This window comes from Chrysemys picta, chromosome 9, assembly GCF_011386835.1.
Source record: "Chrysemys picta bellii isolate R12L10 chromosome 9, ASM1138683v2, whole genome shotgun sequence".
Lineage (NCBI taxonomy): Eukaryota > Metazoa > Chordata > Testudines > Emydidae > Chrysemys > Chrysemys picta.
Genome location: NC_088799.1, coordinates 45317925 through 45334010, shown reverse-complemented (window position 1 = coordinate 45334010; position 16086 = coordinate 45317925). Strand labels below are relative to the sequence as shown.

Here is a 16086-nt window from a genome sequence, read left to right as displayed (position 1 = left end):
ACCTTTGTATGCCGCACTCGTCCCCCCCCCCCCCCCCACTGGAGCTGCTGGACAGACAACCCAGAGATCACCTTCTTCACCCAGTCCAACGTAAGCGGGTGAGATTGCTTTTGAAGTGCTGAATTTCAGTGAATTGTTACATCTCTGCCTGCATATAGCAAACATTGCTGGAAGACCAAATTTCTACCAGCATTTAAATGTCTGTAAGTAATGTTACACACGGCATATACTGTGGTCTAATGGAAAAAAATCCCCATGGTACTCCCTATTCATACACACAAAGTAACCCAATTTTAAAGTGTTACAGACATGTGTAGTATTAAAGGGATGATATAGTCACTTCATATCATTCCACCAGGAGCAGGGATAACTCCCACACTAACCAATAGTGCTGACTGCCAGTGTCCAGAAGTCTCATTTTCCATGCCAAAGGCAAGTTCTAAAAGTGAAAAGCAAGTTCTAGTTCGCCACTTCAAATGACAACATAAGCACACCCTCTTCCTTTACACAGTGGTTACAGTTATTAACTTTCTAGTTCTGCCAAAGGTAAAAAGTTAACTTTACTTCAGTATTCAGCACAGGGTGTATGTAGGAAATCTAATGGCACTGAAGATTTTAAGCACAACCTCTGAAGCTGGAGAGGACAGCAACTACTGTGGGTGTGCTATTTACTATTCCTCCTAAGCCCTCAAGTCAGTGGATTGAAATCTTGCAGAGTGCATAACTGCAGAGAGCTCACTGTTCAACAGTTTATTCTCAGGGTCAGCTAGGGATTTTGAGGTGGATGCCATGTAGACGGATGTTTATATACTCAACGTGAGAGACTGGATGGCACAGCTGACTAGACTCAAATTCAGGGGCTCACATATTTAGATCACTGGCTCATTACTACCACCAGTGCAAAAGTGGTCTTAATGCACAAGTGTTGCCAGCACTCTTTGCACTAAGTGGCATCATTTTGGTGAACTCAGCAGAAAGAACTGAAACACCAAGGAGAATGAATCATCAGTGTCATCGAGCGGCTGCCTCCTGCACAGTCCTCATTCCCTGAGGTCACTCTACAGGCCAGCTCTCTCTGTTTCCCCCTTCAAGGGGATTCTTAAATAAACTCCATACAGGCTTCTCTCTCCAATAATGCCCCTTCTCCCAGGTTCTACTGTACTGACATAAAACAATACTCAGACCCAGGGGCGGCTCTATGTATTTTGCCACCCTAAGCACGGCAGTCAGGCGGCTTTCAGCGGCGAGCCTGCGGGAGGTCCACCGGTCCCGCAGCTTCGGCATACCCACCGCCTAATTGCCGCCGAAGCCGCGGGACCGGCGGACCTCCCGCAGGCATGCCGCCAAAGGCCGCCTGACTGCCACCCTCACAGCGACCGGCAGGCCACCCCCTGCGGCTTGCAGCCCCAGGCACGCGGTTGGCGCGCTGGTGCCTGGAGCAGTCCCTGCTCAGACCTGGGGCTTTTCTTCTCCCACCTTTAACTCTTTCCAGCACTTCCCTGCTTTGGCAGGCCACTCTCAGCCTCTACCTGGCTGGAATCTTTTTCTACGCCTGTGTTGTCTGCTCTCCCTGGCCCTCAGCCCTTTGGCTATGGCTTCCAAGCCCAAACCCTTCCTCCCAGACACACGTCTCCTACTCCCCTGCACAAGCCTCTTGCTCACTGCAACTGTTCTAAAGTCTCTGTCACAGCTTCCTCTTGTTGTTTCCATCCTCAGCATCCCTCTCCCCACAACTTCTTGCTGCTCTTTATAAGGGGATCAGCTGATCCCTGCTCAGATACTCCCCTCAGTAACTAGGGTTGGCTGGCCCCAGGCTATGAGTCCTTAAGGGGCAAGATGCACTATCACTCACCCTCTCAGCTATTACAAGTCGTCCCTCCAGGTCAGCAAGATAAATCTTCTATTGCCATTGCCCATGTAATACCAGTTCCCAGCACAGTTTGCCAGTCTCCAGTATTGTCAATACAGCAACTTTCACAAGCAGCAAATTCATTTAGGGCCACACCCCAACACCCTTATTCTAGGTTAGTCCCACTGGCTTCAGCAAAGACCTGACAGAGCAGATACTCAGTGGGTGTCTCTCTCAACAGTTAAACTCAATGGGACTTCTCACCCGCTCAAAGTGCTTGCAGGACTGGGGCCCGGGGGGCAGAGTTTCCAAAGGATTCAGGCACCTCAGGATGCAGATAGGCACCTAGTGAAACTTTCAAAAACATCTAGATGCCTTAGGCATTATTGACAACCCTACTAGGCATCTATCTGCTGTTGAGATGAGTTCCTGTCTGCATCCTGTAAAACTTGCCCATACCGGTATTGCCCTGGCCTCTTCTTTTGTCATTCAGTGTTGCACGCATTCTAAAACAATATGCATTTCCTCACCTTTTGGGGGCGAAGCCAGACTTTGAGGCACCTGCTCCCCTACTTGGTGTAAACTTTGCTTGTGCCAATCAGAAACGAACACAAACAGGGTTTGGGCCCCGTCCCCTATAACACTTCTATGATGTCATAGTTGGTACTTTATGGGCTGCCTGCCATGTGCAGGCAGGGAGGGGAGAAAGAAAAACGAATCCTGTGTATCCTGTGTACACCCGTAACCGAGCCTGATCACCTCGAAGCCTCTCTCTCAGCTCACGTGTTTCAAACAGAGTTTCTACGTTTGCCGGTCGTTATGCGTTGGTTTGTATTTGTAAGTATCAGTTATTACTAAATGCTGCATCTTTGTTTATAAATATTGTTAGTAGATATTTTAGTCATTGTGTGTTTTAAATTTCATTAACTCTATTAGCTAATCAAACGCTGCTCCCTTACCCCTTGTAATTATCCCCAACAAAACTTTAAATTGATTAATTTTAGTTGTGTGTGTGTGTGTCTGCAGTTTGCATAGTGACCCATACTCTCCTTGCATCCCTTACCAATATAGTCTATTGCCACGTGCAGCCTGGTAAATAACAGGCCTGCATTTTCTTTCGCCCCTGAGTGCCCGTGGCAATCCACATCTGCATCTTTAGATGCCTGAACACCTTTGAAAAATCTGGCCCTACGTTACTATTCAATATGAGCCAGGATATTAGAACGCAACTCTTGACTTAGAAATTTTAAAAGAATTAAATTGTGAGAAAATACAGAACTTAAACTATTTCATATAAAAATGCATGTCTGAAAGGTAAATGTTTGTCACATACATTAGCTTTTACTCAGCAGTCCTTGAAACTTGTGGATTCTACTTGTACATTAACAGAGTTTAACATCCCGTCTTGCGATAAAGAGTTGACGTAGAGGACCACCTAACCGTAAACACAGATATTTGCATAAAGAAATAGCATCAGTGGGCATAGTAAATATTCTTAATTATTTACCCCAAATTAAAGCCAACAGGCAATGAAGAGAAACAACAGCCATTCCCCAGTACTATATCCTTACTGCTGTGACATGGGGTCAGATATCCATTACTTGAATTCATCAAAGATCTCTGGTCTAAAAATATAATTTTATAAGCAGCAAAATGACGTTCCCTTATGTCAGATTATCACACATTACAGTACTGCATATTCCCAGGCCCAAGGAGCTAGGCTTGCTACTTGCTATTCATTTTACTAGCGGTCATGAACCAATGAGCAATTCTCACTGCAAAACATCTTGTGATGATCTAATGAAGGATGCCAGGTAAAAATAAATTATATATAGTAATAATACCTCCTGCAATGCAAATCTGGAAAAAGCATGGAAAGATCTATGTAAAGTAGTATTTTTTAACCACAGGATGCCTGCAATGGCAGAAATTCTATTAACCATCCCCCACTAGTTTTAAATCTACTTTGGCTTACATAAGGGCAGAAATAAACTACTGTAGTGGTTACTCTTAAAATAATACAATTTACCTTCCTCTTTCAAATGATACTGTTTCCCTATACTTAATATTGGGAGAACTGCAAAAGACTGCAGTAATGTTATTTATTTACAAAGGCAATGGAAATGTTAAGGATAATCACTATATGGACAATTGTTATTTATAGAACAAAGTGGTGTACTTTACACTGTAGAAATGCAGAAGACATTGTCCATTCCCTGGAGAGATTTCATTTTACCTCAAGCAGAAACAATACAGAACAGTCAAAGGGATGTACAGTGAGGAAAATAGATCTGAACTGCCTTTATCTATATCTGCTTATATATGTCTATGCTTAAAACATACATATTTTTTATCTGCAACTGTCTGCACTATATTTGGTGGTCTGAAGTTGAAAAAAGTCTCTTTGTCGAATTTTAAAGTCATAATTTTGCTAGACACTAAAAATCATGAACTCAATCATAGAATCATAGAATCATAGAATATCAGAGTTGGAAGGGACCTCAAGAGGTCATCTAGTCCAACCCCCTGCTCAAAGCAGGACCAATTCCCAGCTAAATCATCCCAGCCAGGGCTTTGTCAAGCCGGGCCTTAAAAACCTCCAAGGAAGGAGACTCCACCACCTCCCTAGGTAACGCATTCCAGTGTTTCACCACCCTCCTAGTGAAATAGTTTTTCCTGATATCCAACCTGGACCTCCCCCACCGCAACTTGAGACCATTGCTCCTTGTTCTGTCATCTGCCACCACTGAGAACAGCCGAGCTCCATCCTCTTTGGAACCCCCCTTCAGGTAGTTGAAGGCTGCTCTCAAATCCCCCCTCATTCTTCTCTTCTGGAGACTAAACAATCCCAGTTCTCTCAGCCTCTCCTCATAAGTCATGTGCTCCAGACCCCTAATCATTTTTGTTGCCCTCTGCTGGACTCTTTCCAATTTTTCCACATCCTTCTTGTAGTGTGGCGCCCAAAACTGGACACAGTATTCCAGATGAGGCCTCACCAATGTCGAATAAAGGGGAACGATCACGTTCCTCGATCTGCTGGCAATGCCCCTACTTATACAGCCCAAAATGCCGTTAGCCTTCTTGGCAACAAGAGCACACTGTTGACTCATATCCAGCTTCTCATCCACTGTGACCCCTAGGTCCTTTTCAGCAGAACTGCTACCTAGCCATTCGGTCCCTAGTCTGTAGCAGTGCATGGGATTCTTCCGTCCTAAGTGCAGGACTCTGCACTTGTCCTTGTTGAACCTCATCAGGTTTTTTTCTGCCCAATCCTCTAATTTGTCTAGGTCCCTCTGTATCCGATCCCTACCCTCTAGTGTATCTAGACACTAGATTTATGGCTCATTACTACAATGTGTAACCCACTAACCCTCCTTTGTCCTAGGACTGCAGAGATATTAACCGTCTACTTCATTGTGAATGGTCTCTTGCAACACGTGTTAACTCCTTATCTTAAACTGTTCTACCTTGTATTTAGTGGTGACATTCTGAGTACCTTTCCCAGACCTGAAGATCTCTGTGTAAGCTCAAAAGCTTGTCTCTTTCACCAACAGAAGTTGGTCCAATAAGAGATTACCTCACCCATCCCGGTCTCCTAAAAGAAATTCAATTTAAAGGAGAAAATTTTATGTAACCAAGTATTGTGGATATCAACTTAATTAGGTCCTAAATTGCTACGATGACAGATGCCCTCGAAAGGCCTAACATCTGACGTAAGAACTGTTTTAAACTCCCTAGCTGTAAAAACAAAGGCAGTTATGCAGAGGCTAAGAGAGATGAAGGAGAACCTCAAGGCTACAAGAGCTGATGTCACATGAACTCTAAGCACAGGCCTGTTTCTGAAAGGCACAGAGCCAAGTATCCACTCATGCCTGGATCATCTGTATTTATCTATCAATGCACACACATTACCTTTACTATTTAGTTTGTAAAGTGTATAAAATTGAGTATAAATGATTACTTCAGCACCCCTAAATGATTTAAGGCTGGGATTTTCAAAGGAGCCTGAGAGAGCCAAGTGTCCAAATCCCACTGACAGTCAATGTGCGCATTTGATGCTAGTTAGTGTATATTGACAATTTTATTACCCGTCAGAGGGTATGGTTTAGAGAAGAGGGAATAGATAACACTTGCATCCCAGGCATGCTACTACACAGGTCTCTGTGCAAACTGCAACCAATTGCATTTGTTGGCTGATTCTCAGAAGTTTTAGAGGTATTAGTTATGCCTCCAGTTGCCATAAGAAAACATAACACATGTTAATGCTCTCAACAAAACCTGAAACCTCACAACTTTTCTGTTTTGGGGTTTTGATACAATCACAGTTGATTTACTCCTTCCTAAAAAACATGCAAAATCTGCAGACTGACACAATTTTGCTGGATAATCCTGCTGAAACATATGGCTTTCACCAAGTTTCACTCTGTCTTGGGTCTGAATCACTTGTTTGCGACACTTCAATTATTCCCCCAAATAAAGACAATTTTACAAAAGACAAAAGGTAAAAACCACTAGCTCTAACTAACACTGTTGCTGAAGTACTGGAGTGAGGCTACTTGCTTCAGTTGCTAGAACATAGGTGCATTGACCTTTTCTCTTCTGTTGACACAGAACATTCCAAATCAGATACAACAAGGGCCTCTGGAAAACCTCAACTGTGCACAATTTAAAAAACAAACAAAAAAACAAACAAAAAAAAAACTGGGCAAATCCTGCCCAGCCTCCATGAAATCAGAAGTCCCATAGATGTCACAGAGACAGTATTGTTCTGCTCAATGAGATAGGCAGGATTTTGGGAAGCCTGTGCAGCCAGGGGAGTGTAAAACATCACTGCAGATGGTGGACTTCAGTATTGGAGATAGTGAATCCACAGACCCTCCGTCCTCCTGTCCATTGCCCTTTTCTAAGCAGGGGCTTAGAAGCCACAAAAGCTACCAAAGCCTCCATGCTGAAGTACCAGCCACACAGTATTCTAGGGGAAAGCATTCTTTCAAACAATCGCCTTTCCCAGCAGAAAACCCCTGGACACAGTTCAGCTGTTTGTGCTACATGCTGCTTTTCAGGATCTGGGGCTTACACACGTGCAGTACTGTATATGACTGGCCATTATTATTTGCATTACTGTGGCACCTAGGAGCACCAGTTATGGACCAGGACTCCATTTTGCTGGGAACTGTACAAATAAACACTGAAGAAAAAGACAATCCCTGCCGCAAAGCACTCATTCATGAGTTTTAGTCCCCCGCAATCACTATCTACCACTGTTGGGTTATGTGATTTTTGTAGACCTATTCGTGGCTTAAAAAGCTACAGCGGCAAAGAATAATTAAATGGAGCAGATATCGGTTATAACACTCCATTTAAAAAATAATAATCAGCAATGATTATAGGTGCAATGCATAAAAACAGCCACATCTCCTACATTATGCTAGGTACTGAACAAACTCATAATGAGCATCAGTCCCTGCCCTAAAGAGTTCACAATCTACGGCCACGTCTACACTACCCGCCGGATCGGCGGGTAGTAATCGATCTATGGGGCATCGATTTATCGCGTCTTGTCTAGACTCGATAAATCTATCCCCGAATCGACACCCGTACTCCACCTCGGCAGGAGGAGTAAGCGGAGTCGACGGGGGAGCTGCAGCAGTCGACTTGCTGCCTTGAGGACGGCCAGGTAAGTCGAACTAAGATACACAACTTCAGCTACGCTATTCACGTAGCTGAAGTTGTGTATCTTACATCAATCCTCCCCAACCCCACCGTGTAGGCCAGCCCTACGTAAACAAAACAGACAAAAAGTTGGAGGTGAAACAGGCACAGAGAGGTGAAGGGACTTGCACAAGGACTCAACTGAGAATAGAACCCACATCTCTTGATTCCCTAATCCAGTGCCCTATCCAGTAAGCCACACTGCCATATTACCAATGTGTCATAACCACCATTCACAATACAAAGGATATTGGTATAATAATCTCTCATCCTGAGAAACGCTCATCTCCAGCAACAGGACTTCAATGGGAGTTAGCAGTGATCAGCACTTCTCAGAACTGGCCCTTAAAGACCTTACTAAATACTGGGTTTTACTGAGATTTAAAATCATAATCATAGCCTGGGCCAGATTCCCCACTTCTCTACTCTGTTATATATCTGTGCAACTCTGCCCAAGTGAATGGGTCAAACATTAACCAGTCTCCCAAGGCCTGGTGACATGATTTATCTGTAACAACAAATACATTATTTTATTCTTATTTGTCACCAATTCTTTCACTGTGTTCTCTAGTTGCATTGGTATAATTAAGCACCTTTGAGGTCTGATTCTTCACTGACTTGGATCTTGTCTCATATGCCCATGCAGGGTGGGTGTAAATCACCACCAAATCGCCTTACACATGCTTTGTATTCACCCATCCAGCTGTAAATAACTGCACAAGGTACAGACAGTGGAGAATCAGGCCCATATTCTCTTTCTTCTTATTCACAACATACACATTATTCTTTACACACACACACACACACACACACACACACACACACACACTCTCTCTCATCTAATCCAAATGATTTTCTCCACGTGTAGGGGACATGAGCGTGAAAGCACACAGTTGAAACTGTCACAACAACTGAATGAATCCATTGTCTATGTGGTCTATGCCCTCCATTTCAACTGTCCAAAGCTTATGGGAGGAGACAAAAAACAGAATTCAAATAGTTCCAAACTCACCTATCCCTGGATCTCCACATTTTATTTATTTTTGGTGACCTAAGAACTCTCCCAAGCATCACCTACAATTTAACGAAAGTGATCACTCAGGTCCTGATCCTGCAAACAGTATTCTATGGCCAGTAATGCAGGAGGTCAGACAAGTGGATTCTCATGGTCCCTTTGGCCTTAACACCTATCAATCCATGAGCATTTATGTACATGCTTAACTTTACACACACAAGTAGTTCCACTGAAGTGTATAACTATGCATGGACAGATCTTCTGAGCTTTCCTTGTTATCAAAATGGCTATCTACTCCTTAGGTCAGGGGTGGGCAAACTACAGCCCTGCGCCACTCCCAGAAGCGGCCGGAACCACATCCCTGCAGCCCCTGGGGAAGGGGGAGCAGAGGGCTCTATGTGCTGCCCTTGCCTGAAGGCACCACCCCCTGCAGCTCCCATTGGCCGGGAATGGGGAACCACGGCCAATGGGAGCTTCGGGGGAGGGACCTGGAGGTGAGGGTAGTGCACAGACCCCTCTGCTCTCCCTCCCCCAAGGGCCGCAGGGACATACCTGCCTGCCTGCCCTGGCGCGCACCGCTACCACCCTGGAGCTGCTCCAGGTAAGTGGCGCCGGGCCGGAGCCCGCACCCCAAACCCCTCCTGCACCCTAACTCCCTGCTCTGAGCCCCCTGCCTGCATCCCAACCCCCTGCCGCACCATGCACCCCAACCCCTGCCCTGAGCCCCACCGCACCCTTCACCCCAAACCCCTTCCCTGAGCCCCCTCATACACTCCGCACCCCTCCTCTGCCTCAACCCCTTGCCCTGAGCCCCTTCCTGCACACCGCACCCCCCACACTCCCTCTGACACCCCAACCCCCTGCCCCAGCCCTACATTCATGGCCCTGCATGCAATTTCCCCACCCAGATGTTGCCCTTGGGCCAAAAAGTTTGCCCACCGCGCCTTAGGTCCATGTACGAAGCAGTTTCCCCCCCCCTCACCAATGTACTGTCTCAGAGGTCCACTTTACATCATTATTTCAGAAATGTGTATTTACTGGACATTTTATTAAATGGAAGTCACTGTTTTGTCCTCAGAGCAGCTGGTCTATGGAACTAACTCAGTGACCAGACTAGATTGGAAAGGTTCTCTGCTTAAGATACATGACAAATTGGGCATTTTTGTGGATATCTGGTCTGTCTCTCTCAAGCTCTAGGGTTACTTGATATATTATTTGTTCAATTCTAGGCTAACTGAAATGGTGATTACATTTCTCTAATATTGCCTTTCTTCTCTTTCCCTCTTTTTCCACATAGTGCATGTGCATAGTTTCTTTTTCATTGTTCCTATGTTTCTCTTCAATCATAGATGAATTGCACTACCTCCCCTGCGGTTTTTAAGAGAAAGAATCCACCCTTGATCATGGGCAGAATTCTACAGGCCTCCGCAGCTGGCCTTCCAACCTTTAAGCTGTCACATGGGCCCACCCAGTATGAGGCTTCATGGTAAATGCAACTGCATGTAACCATGGACCCAGTAGCTACAACCTGCACCCTTCCCATCCATGAGTCTGATTCCAAGCTCCCATGTACAAAGCTATGCAAAGCTGTCACAGAACCCCCAACTCCACCCTGCTGAAAGGGAACAGACTTCCCCCTGTGTGACTGCTACAGCCCTTTCCCCTTCCTCCCTCCCTCCCGCCCCAGTGGAAACACAGAGTATGTCTACATTGCAATAAAACACCTACAGCTGGCCCATGTCAGCTGACAGGCTTGTAGGGTTTCAGTTGTGGGGCTAAAAAAATTGCAGTATAGCAGTCGGAGTTTGGGCTGGAGCCTGGGCTCTGGGACCTTCCCTCCTCACAGGCTGCCAGAGCCTGGGCTCCAGGCCAAGTCCAGACATCTACAGTGCAACTTTATAGCCCTGCAGCCCTAGCCCTGCAAACCCGACTCATCTGACATGGGCCACCTACAGGTGTTCTATTGCCCTGTAGACAGACCTACAGTGACTCCACTACCCTAGCATCCTGGAGACCTTCAGCAGTCCTTCTGCTAATCAGTGACTTTCACTGTTTTTAAATTACTTGAAAAAAAGGCTTTACCATAAAAGTGTTGTTGACTAGCAGCTGTGATTCTTTATCCAGAGCCATGGGCACAGCATTTTAAAAACACAAATAAAAACCACAGCCCTTTCCCCAAACCATTGACACCCATTGTGATGATGAAGACACAGTGCTGGATTGCTGGTCTCTGCAAAAGAATTTTTCATGGCGGTAAAAGATGCATCACAGCCACAAAATGCTCAGTCTCCACCATCCTTGGCCTTAGAACCTACAGTTCCTTCCTAATTCAGGGAGGCTCCTGGCCCTCAGCACGGCATCTCAGGATTCTCAGGCTTTTCTCAAAGTCGAAACACAGAAGCTATTCATGTCCCGTACCAGGCATTATTACAAATAACATGTTATGCTACAACTCGTGTAATACCGAATGCTGCTCACTTAACATTAATAAGTGGTATCATGCCAATTATTCAGCAGTCATGTTATGTTCATTTACAGCTCAGCTTCTATCTTGCTGGGGCTCTTTTTCTTCAAGAAGCATCAGTGGAAATTTTGGCTTCGCTGGTCCAGTCAGCATTTTTGGAATCACGAGATCAAACGTTAATATAGCTAGACCAGGGGTCGGCAACCTTTCAGAAGTGGTGTGCCAAGTCTTCATTTATTCACTCCAATTTAAGGTTTCGCGTGCCAGTAATACATTTTAACATTTTTAGAAGGTCTCTTTCTATAAGTCTATATTATAACACTAAACTATTGTTGCATGTAAAGTAAATAAGGTTTTTTAAATGTTTAAGAAGCTTCATTTAAAATTAAATTAAAATGCAGAGCCTCCCAGACCAGTAGCCAGGACCCGGGCAGTGTGAGTGCCAATGAAAATCAACTCGCGTGCCGCCTTCGGCATGCGTGCCAAAGGTTGCCTACCCCTGAGCTAGACTAAGGGTACATCTTCACTGCAATCAGATATGTGACATATAGATATACCCAAGCTAGCTTTGATGTAGCTAGCTCAAGTGACAACAACAGTGACATCACAGCAGCATGGGCTAGCTCCTCAAGTTACATACCCAGGGTCCCCGATGGGCTTGTACAACCCATGCTGCTGCAGCTTCACTGCTATTGTTATTCCAACTAGCTAGATCAGAATCAGCTCAGGTACATCTACATGTCCTGCAGTCACACTTCTGATTGCAGTGTAGACATACCCAAGTAAGCAGCCTTCTCCTCCTGATGTAAAGTGACCCGTCCAGATTTAAATTATGCTTCCTCCCTAACACAAGACAAGATTAAAAGCAAAATTAAATCTGGTGCTGGTGCAGGAGACAGAGGGAAAAGGAAAGGAAAATAAGATTTCCCACTATTCTTTTAGCAGAAACATCCTAATTTTAAAACTTAGTCAAGTTGACCCAATTACTTGTCTCTTCCCATCTGTTGTCACTGCAGTTTCATGCTCATTACCGTTGTGAAGCAATATATGCATAGTTAAAGGAGACCGCAAAGAATGACGCCATGCAAAGGAACTCAAGAAATGTAATTCTAAACACTGTGCTCATTGTGGACCTTGGCCAAATCACTTAACTTCTCTGTGCCTCAGTTGCACCCTCTGTACAATGGGGATCATAAGACTTAGCCACTATTTTATATAAAGTGCTTTGAGATCTTTGGTGATAGACACTGTACATGCAAAATTCAGGATGATACATATTAGTGTATCTATCAGTTATTCCTATCCCTCAATCTGCTCAGTATCTAACATGACAGCAGAGCAACTGCAATAATTAACTCAAGAGTCACATTAAGGCCAGTGCAGTTCCTCTAGCTGTATAATAATGTGAGGCTCTTCTCCCTACAGCAGTCTTAGGGATTGTCCACAAACACCATTTCATCTCTTAGAATATGCACATTATAGTGGCAGGTATAGATAGCACCTGTCATGAAGCAGCAGATTAGAGTCTATATCCCCTCTGGGATGTAAAATCAACAATCTCATCCCCACAGGGATCTGCCAATCTACCCCACAGATCCTTCCCCTGTTCCCATTGATGTCAATGGCAAATCTACCATGGATTTCCGTGAGGCAGGAACAAAGCCATAACGTGCTTTTTCTCCATCAGTTAAAGATTTCCTCAAAAGAATTCCTAGGGAATTAGACTTTCAGGGCACACTGCAGGATCTATTTGTTTCACTGGCAGTTGAGGAGATTTAAGGGAAAACAAAGAACTGTGGTGGTGGTATATGTATTTAGAGCTGCTGCTTGATAGAAGGAGCAAGAAGCTGACTGAAATCTGCACTTAATTTCATAATTTTAAATACCTGTCAGGTGGCCAGTGCAGGTGTATTGGCCCTTTTCAATGTTTCAAACAAACAGAAAGAAAATAAACCAATGATCAGCCATGCTTCTCAACACATTCAAGTTATGGCCACAAGATAACAACACAACTTCCCCTTGAAAACAAGATGGCAATGTACTATGAGCAGCTGCCATTACAGTGGCTCTCCAACTATTATTACAAATTACTCTTCACAGAATACAGATGAAAACAGACACCATCTTTGCCTTCAATCATGTGTTTAAACAGAACACTCTCCAACTCTGCTTCTATAATATCTACAAAACATGCCAGCCTCTTCAGGAATTTGTGATAGAATAACTCCAGAAAGAGTTTGGCTGGGTGGGTACAAGAGATCAGGATTGAAATCCAAATGTCTCAATCACTGGTTAAATGGAACAAAACTGCATCCTCCATTCCAGAGCTCTGGACTATAATCCAGATAGGCAAACTTCACAACCGTTTGAAGTTCAGGTTCCTTTTGGAGGAGCATCCAAAAGCTAGGATGTTTATTCAAATGAGCCTTACTTCATGAGTGTACAAAATCGGGATGGAAATCTCGCAAGGACAAGTTCTGTCAAGAGGCATCCAATACTCTTGCAAGAGGAACATTTCCCACTGTATTTTGGCCCATTCCAGTCATGGAAACCAAAAGTAAAGAAACATCTAAACAAATAACATAGAATCTCAAAAAAAAGTTTCACTTCTAATTCAGTTCTAAATTCAAAGGCAGAGAGGATCCTATTTCATCTGATGTGCTTAATTCATCTTCAGCATTGTTCCTAATACCAGCAAGTGCCATCTCAGCTTTGTTAAGATGTTCTGCTACTCTCTCCCTTTGAACACATTTTCTAACAAGCAGTCTTCTGACTATTATACTGAAAAACAATGCAGGGCCTAGTAAGTCTGCCAATCATAGAACAAATGTCTGCAGATAAAAGTGGTTGCTCTGGACCACCCACATTTCTTAAATGTTGATTCTGGATTTGTTTTCTAGAAGAATTTTTCCCACTTTTCATTACTCCTGGGAGACAGGAGGCCAGGATTTGTGTAGGAAGCTCAAAGACAAGGGAAGGCTTTGGGAGCTGGGGAGGGGCAGAAGGTGGAAACACTATCAATAGAGAAAATGTAAGAACCAGAATCTAAAAGAGTTTTTGGAAAACACAAATCAAAAGTCTTCCAATTCATCTTGGACATTCAGAGGAGTGAGCGTCCAGAAGTGCTTTTCATTCAAAACACTAATTGGTTGCACACATACTAGAAGAGAGTGGATAACTGACAACACATTTGCTTTAGGTGCTTTTGAAAGTCCCATCCTGCATGACTTAGGAGCACAAGTCCTTTCGACTTTCAATGGAACTTGTGCTCCTAGGTCACTGAAGTACTTTTGAAAACACCACCGCTAGAGATCACTGGCATATTAATTCTAAGCACCAGATCTGAACCACAAACAGAAATTAACAAGTTTTTAAAAAAAAGTTATTCTGAAACATTAATTTATAATGTTGGCATAAAACACTGGGTAGTTTTTAAAAGGAATGAAACCAAGCACATTTACTAAGCACCTCCTACCAGGACATCCCTGACAAACTGCCAAGCCACCTACAAGTGTTTATAGCACTGACTGTACAGGGAACACTTAAAAATAAATTAGCAAAGAAAGTCATTAGAAGGGTAATAATTCCAACAAACTGGAGTCTCAATTGCAAAAAATGAATAAAGCAATCAATCACAGGCAGTAGGACAAGATGACAGTGTATCTGACAAGCCATTTTCTCAATAAAGGAAACATGAATTGTGAAGAAGTCAAGTAGTCAGCATGCATGCAGTAAAGTCGCCCTGAAAAGACTATTATTTCCCCTGTAGGCTACAGATGACTTCAAGCTTTCCATTTAAACTCAAACAAACATGATCTGGTCCCCTGAAATCCATACTCATTGATTCTCTACAACCCAGAATAAAGTTTGTGTGATGTTTAACTGTATTGCTTTTGCACAATTAAGAAGGGGCAGAGACCCACTTCCCAGGATCTGCTGCTCAGAAAGTTACATTGTGCTTTTCAGTGACTAATGTATCTTCTAGCAAGGAGGAAATTCAAGGACACTGTAAATTGAAGTGAAATGTGCAAACTACGTTGCTACTTGCTGGCCCCAATTCCACTTAGTGAAAACTGATATTTTAGAGTTATCAGTTGTCATTGTCATTTTGTGGGGAAAAGGAACGTGCTGTTGGAGATGGAAAGTTATATATACACACAGCAAAAAACTACTGACCCAATGACATTGCAAACTCCAACTTGATTAGGGAAATTTCTCACATTCCATTCTAGCCTCCTTTTCCAGTAACAAAGTCCATCGTTGGCCCTGTATGAGCACTTCCCAGATAGTACGGCATCCCACAGTTTCTATAACACTTCCCTAGTTACAGCTAGTGCTTACAGAGTTGAACTGAACTGTGCAGCTCAGCACAACAAGGAAATACCTGGTGCTGAATCCAGCAGTGCTCACTAAATTCTCCAGAGCATGAATAGCTCAAGGAAACTGCCTGAGTAATTTCTATGAGAGAAACAGCCATGCCATTGCCAAGAGCTGCAGACCACATAAGCCTTGTCAAATGAAGGGCCTTAACGGTGGAGATGTGTACTTTTTGTTCTGTCACTGATTAATGAGATGGAGGAAATGTGTTCAGGATGCAGAGATGTACACAAACCACGGAGAGTTCATTTGTGGAACAGTTCATTCCTAACAACAATTAGCCATTCCATTCCTGGAAGCATCCAGAGAACTTTTCTCAACCCTGTTCCTTTAACATACCCCCGCCCCGATGCATAAAGCATCTTTCTTCTGACTCAACGTGCATTCATCACATGGCTGGCTTGTAAGCAGATAATTACAAACAAAAAACAAAACACAAACAGCTGATTGGCTTTCCTTGCTAATGGTGCCTTGATGACACAGAGAGCCAGAACCAAGGCTCATGCAATCAGCATTGTTTGAAAAACAGCCATGCTTCATTCCAATGCATTATATCTCAAGCCTACAAAGTATAAAAGACAATCTTCGCCTGCTGTAAAATTCAAGGTAAGCTGCCATGGTTCGGTTTATTCTGTTGCAACAGTGGTGTGAGTGATGCTGAATGGTGAC

At 43.8% G+C, this 16086-nt stretch overlaps 1 protein-coding gene across 2 annotated transcripts in view; it reads right to left on the bottom strand.

Annotated features, from left to right (window-relative positions):
* Nucleotides 1-16086, bottom strand: part of GPC1 (glypican 1) — a 311664-nt gene that overhangs the window by 264087 nt on the left and 31491 nt on the right. The window lies entirely within an intron of this gene.